Source organism: Urocitellus parryii, chromosome 11, assembly GCF_045843805.1.
Source record: "Urocitellus parryii isolate mUroPar1 chromosome 11, mUroPar1.hap1, whole genome shotgun sequence".
NCBI lineage: Eukaryota > Metazoa > Chordata > Mammalia > Rodentia > Sciuridae > Urocitellus > Urocitellus parryii.
This window is the reverse complement of record NC_135541.1, coordinates 21891109-21897523: the sequence shown is the minus strand read 5'-3', so window position 1 is coordinate 21897523 and position 6415 is coordinate 21891109.

The window sequence follows — 6415 nt, the reverse complement described above, 5'->3', positions numbered from 1 at the left end:
GTAGAATTCACCAGTTATGTTATCTGAGCCTGGAGTGGTTTTTTTTGTAGGAAGACTTCAAACTTCAAACTATTTCTTTAAATAGATTCAGGGGTGTCTTGGTTATCGATTTTTGAGTGAGCTTTGGTTGTTTATATTTTTCAAGGAACTTATCCATTTTATCTGAATTGTTGGATTTGTTGGCATGGAATTATTCATAATATTTTCTTATTCTTCTAATTTTTTTCGGGGGGGGGGTACCAGGGATTGAACTCAGGGGCGCTCAACCACTGAGCCACACCCCAACCCTATTTTGCATTTTATTTAGAAATAGGGTCTCACTGAGTTGCTTAGCTCCTCGCTTTTGCTGAGGCTGGATTTGAACTCCCAATCCTCTTGCTTCAGCCTCCAACTCCTCTGGGATTACAGGTGTGGGCAACTGCGCCCAGCTCTTATTCTTTTAATAGCTGTAGGATCTCTGTACTTCATATTGGTAAAATAGGTCTTTTCTCTTTTTGTCTTCATCAGTGTGGCTGGTGGTTAATCAATTTTTTATGTCTTTATGTATTTTTTAAAGAATGAGTTTGATTTAATTGATTTTCTCTATTGTTCATATATTATTCAAGAATGTTATATAAATGGAATTGTACCATGTGTAGTCTTTTGGGATCGGCTTACTTTACTCAGCAAGATTAGTGGAGTGATATCTCATTGTGATTTTAGTTTTACTTCCCTAATGGCAAATATGTCGATACACTTCAAGTTCTTATTTGTCACTAGTGTATCTTCCTTCAGTGAAATAACTCTTTATGTCTTTTGCCCTGTTCTAATTAAATTGTTGGCTTTTTTACTGTTGAGTTTTGAGAGTTTATTGTATATTCTAGATACTAGTCCTCCCTTGGATATGTGGTTTGCAAATATTTTCTTTCTCTCTGCTTTTTCTTTTTATTCTCTTAGAGTCTTTCACAGAGGGTATATTTTTATTTTGAAGAAGTTCAATTCATCCATGTTTCCTTTTATAGATCAAGCTTTTGGTGTCAAGTCTAAGAACTCTTTGCTTAGTCCAAAATCTCTTTAATATTTTTTTTTTCTTTTTATGGTGCTGGGGATTGAATCCAGGGCCCTGGGCATGCATAGCAAGCATTCTACCAACTGAGTTATATCCACAGACCTTCTTTAATGATTTTTTTATAACTTTACAATTGATATTTAAACTCCATGATTCATTTTGTATAAGGTGTGAGACTGAGGGTGAGATGCATTAAAAAATTTTTTTAAATAGATGGACACAATACTTTGATTTTATTTATGTGTTTATTTTATGTGAAGCTGAGGATTGAACCCAGTGCCTCACACATGCTAGGCAAGCACTTTACCACTGAGCTACAATCCAGCCATGCATTTGTTTTTTTAAAATTTATTTATTTTTGCCTATGGACGTCCAATTGTTCCACCACTATTTCTTGAAAAGATTACCTTGCTCCATTGAATTGATTTTGTGCCTTTATTAAAAATCAGTTGAGAATAATTGGGTTTATTTCTGAGTTCTCTGGTTCATTCCAGTGATGTTCTATCTTTCCATTGGTACCATGCAGCTAGTTCTGGTGCCTATCTAATAATTCTTGAAATTGGATAGGCTGATTTTTTTCATATATATAATGCACACACACATATATGTAATTTTAGCTATTCTAGTAAATTTGCATTTCCATGTAAATTTTAGAATAACCTTGTCAATATGAATAAAAAGACTTACTGGGATTTTGATAGTAATCCCCTTAATCCTACATATCAATTTGGAGAGAATTATCTCTTTTTTTCTCTTTTAATACTAGGCATTGAACCCCAGGGTCTTGCACATGCTAGGCAAGTGATCTGTCACTGACTCAATCCTCAGACTTTATTATTTTATTTTGAGATAAGGTCTTGCTAAGTTGCCCAGGTTGGCCTTAAACTTGAGATCCTTCTGCCTCAGCATCCTGAGTGGCTGGAATTACAAGCATGCACCACTATGACCAATCAGAATTATTATCTTTACTATATTGAATCCTCCAATCCATGAACATGATAAATCTCTCCACTTACTTTTTTTTTGAACCAGGGATTGAACCCAGGGTTGCTCAACCACCGAGCCACATCTCAGCCATTCTGATTTTTTATTTTGAGACAGGGTCTCACTAAGTTGCTCAGGGACTCACTAAGTTGCTGAGGCTGGCTTTGAACTTGCCTCAGCCTCCTAAACCGCTGGGATTGTGGGCATGCACCACCACATCTGGCTTTATTTAATTCTTTAAAAAAATTCTTTCAGGGGCTGGGATTGTGGCTCAGCGGAAGAACGCTCGCCTTGCACGGGCAGGACCCGGGTTCCATCCTCAGCACCACATAAAAATAAAGGCATTGTGTTGTGTCCATCTACACCTAAAAAATAAAGAAATAAATATTTTAAAAATTCTTTCATTAGCATTGTGTAAGTTTTAAATATGCATATTGTTAGATTCACTCCTCATTTTTTTAGTGATTTTAAATGGTATTGTATTTTAAAGTTCATAAGTTCATTGTTAACATACAGAAGTACAAGTGATTTTCTTCATACACAATCATGTTATCAGCAAATACAGTTTTCTTTCTTTCAAACATGTGACTTATATTTCCTAGCTCCCTGCTTGGCTTTCTCTATACCACCCTGGAAGGGTATTGGGAGCAACTTGTTTTAGCGTCTTGAGGGTGGAAGTCTAGGCTCCCCACCCAGCCTTTGCTAGTGTGGGTGGGTGTGTGGCCTCACCGTACAACATTGTGTGCAAATGTACACACGTACAGCCTTGTGACTTGCCCAGTTTTTTTTCCGTGGTGTTTGCCTGGGGTGGTTATTGTCTCAAAGTTTTCTGCCTCGCCAGGCTGCCTCTTTCTTTGGCTTTTGTCTAGAGAGAGCAGTGTTTGTTGGAGCTTTTTCTTTTTTTTTTTTTTTTTTTTTTTTTTTTTTTTTTTTTTTTTTTTTGGTCTGTGCCTGTTGGCATTTAACGTTTTCTGCCTTCTTAGCCTCCCAATCTTGGATTTTTGAGACAAAAAGAAAATTTAGAGCAGTCACTATCACGTTATTCCTCTGGTTCTGGAGGTCTCTGGTGCCTCTTTCTGGAAGTGGAAGCTATGTTATTATGTTTACCTCCATTGTTGACTTAGAAGCTGTATCTCTATTTTAAGACATGTTTTTGTAGAGGTTTTCTCTAGGGTTTACAATATCTTTAATTTATTATCGTAGTCTGTCTTCAAATATTATTTTACCACTTTGTGTATTATGTAAGAACCTTGTAACAATGTATTTCCATTCTCTTACTCCTGGCCTATGGGTTACTGCTGTTCTGTTTTATTCCTCCATACACTATGAACATCATACTATAATGTCATTATTTTTGACTTCAGTCAATTAAAATATAATTGAGATTTGACTTCAGTTGATTAAAAGATTAAAAGAGATTTTTAAAATGCGTATATTCCCTCACATATTTATCATTTTTTCTCTCTTCATTCATGTAGATCCAAATTTCCATTAGTATCCTTTTGCTTCTGCTGGAAAAATTTTCTTAAACATAACTTATAATGCAAGCCTGCTGGCAATGAATGAGTTTTTCTTTGTTTGAAATACCTTTGTTTTGCTTTCATTAAAAAAATAACAACTTTGATGAGATGTAATTTACTTACCATACAATTCACTCATTCAAAGTATACAATCCAATGATTCTCAGTACATTCGAGGAGCTGTTCAGCCAACGCCACAGTCAATTTCAGAACATTTTACTTGTCCCAGAAAGAAATGGGGTACCCCTCAGCAGTCACTGTCACCCCCTAGCTCCCAGCCTGGGTAACACTAAGCTGCATTCTGTCTCTAGATTTTCTTGTTCTGGACAGTAACTGTCAAGGCAATCGTACAAGACCTGGTCTTTGTGACTGGCTTTTTCTCTTAGCATAATATTTTCATATGCATTGTAGGCATCTGTCAGTTTCATTTTGAAATGTATTTCTCTAGATTTAGAGCAATAGGTTAATAGCCTTGTTTTTAACTTAAAAAATGTCCTGTTTTGTTTTACGTGCTTAGTACCTCGTTTTTGCTGAGGTCAGCTTTGAACTCATAATCCTCCTACCTCAGCCTCCCGAGCTGCTGGGATTACAGGCATGCGCCACCATGCCAGCCCTCTGTTCCTCTTAATGCTTCTTTTTTCTCTGGATGCTTTTAAGATTTTCTTGTTGTCTCTGATTTTCAACTATTTGATTATGATGTGTCCTGGTGTGGTTTTGTTTATATCTATCCTGCTTCAATTTCATTGAGTTTCTTAGCTGAGATTCTGTGAGTTTATGATTTTCATCAAATTTGAAATATTTTGGTCATTTAAAAAAAATTCTTTTCTGGGCTGCGGATATAGCTCAGTGGTAGAATACTTGCCTGGCATGCACAAGGCTCTGGGTTCCATCGCCAACATGAAAAACCAACAACAATACAAAAACAAACAAATATCGACCCAGAAAACAGAAAAACAAAATCTTTTCCTGTGTTCTCTCTCTTCTTCTGGGATTATCCTGTTCATTATTAGATGGCTTATTATTATTATTATCTCATGGTCATTCAATTTCTTTGAATAATTTTCTTTCTGTACTTCATTTTGGCTAATTTCTATTAGCATGTCTTCATCTTTATTGAAAAATTTTACTAGTTTCTATTCTTATGTAAATTTCATCCCTTGTATTTTTTTCTGATATCACATTTACTTCTCTTTACAAAATCCATTTTGGTCTTTAAAAAAATATTTTATATTTTTTCTCCAGAACAATCAAGTTTCTTTTATATCCTCAAGAATATATTTTTATATTTATAATATATCTTAAATTTCACTGTTAATACCATCATCTGTATCATTTAGGGGTCTGTTTTTATTGATTAAAATGTCTTCTGGTTGGGGCTAGGGGGTGTAGCCTAGTGGTAGAGCACTTGGCATGCATGAGGCCTTGGGTTCAAGACCAGTCTCAGGTGTTTTGTTATAGCAGCAGAATTGGACTAAAGACATCCAGCCAACAAGCCCTCCAAGAAATGTTCACTTAAAACTCCCGTGCTGGTGCTGCTGTCCCTAGGTGGAATTTCCTGTGGTGGTCATGAGTCTGGAGTCCCTGGATGCTCTGTAGCATGCATTGGGCTTCTCTCTGCCACTTTCTGAAGAATCCTTGATGGGACCGTCTGATTTGGTTGAATGTAAGTTAGGGCCAAACCTGGCTGCTAGGTTCCAGGGAAAAGGTACAGTCTCCCCACTTTGGCTTCCATTATGGGAGGTAGACCCTGACTTCCATGTGTCCTAGGACCTCCTCCCTAAATTGAAGGTACTCAGATGTCTGTTCAGAGCTAGCTCCCCACCCAGAGAAGATTCTTCCCTTGTGTAGGCAGTCTCTGTCTTCTAGCCTCCCTGCCTGTTCCTACCCCAGGGTCGTAAAGGTGGCCACCGTTCCTTTCTTTTTGTGTCACGTACCTACCTCACATGCAATTTTTGGGGGTTCTCTTCTAAGCTGACTGTCATCTGGGTGTGGTGGCACACGCCTGTAAACCCAGCAGCTGAAACACGCTGAAACACAATTGTATGCTTAATCTTATTTGGAAATAATTTCCGAAGTCCCATTGATGCCATGCTTGGATGGTAGAGTTCTCAGTACTCTCAGTGTATCTGCCCCTGAAAGGCCCTGCTGTCATCTCTGCTGCCCTTCTAGAGGCCACCATAGAGCCTCCTGGGAAGTCACCCTGGGATCCCTGGCTTATTATGCTCTGTCTGGGCAAGGACTGACCATGGTTAGAGCTTGGCATTTGCACCTATGATCCTAACAGAATGCCTGGCCAGCTCCGCTGGGGAAGCTGGGTGGACTTATACTGGGCTTGCTTCCTGTGTCTTCCTGCCCTCATTTGCCTCCTGAAGATTTGCCTTCTCTCCTCTGGAGAGCTCCTGTTTCTGGTTCCAGAGATTCCTCTGGGCATGGCCCAGCTGGGCTGATGGAGGTCCTTTGTGCTCACTGAATGGCCTAGTTAAGTCCCCCCACCTCAACTTTGGGCTCCCTGCATCACTTTCCTCTGTCACCTCCCATTCTGTGGTTTGAGGTGGAGCAAGGGATATGGCTTTTTTGGAAATGATATTTTGAGCTTAACAAAAACCTCAACCAACCAGACTCTAGAATCAGCATCCTCTCTGCCAGGGAATGCCATTACATTAAGCTCCTTAAATTTATCAGAGGGAGGAGAAATCTGATTTATCAAAGCTGGGAGTGGCTAATACTCCAGATGGACAGAATCTAGGTTTAAGAGGATGATCCTTGTCAGATCAGTGAGCTGAGGTGGACATGATGACATTGAATGGGTGCAGATGGCAGATCGTCACTTTTATTGCCCAAATTCCTAATCACATAAGCTCAT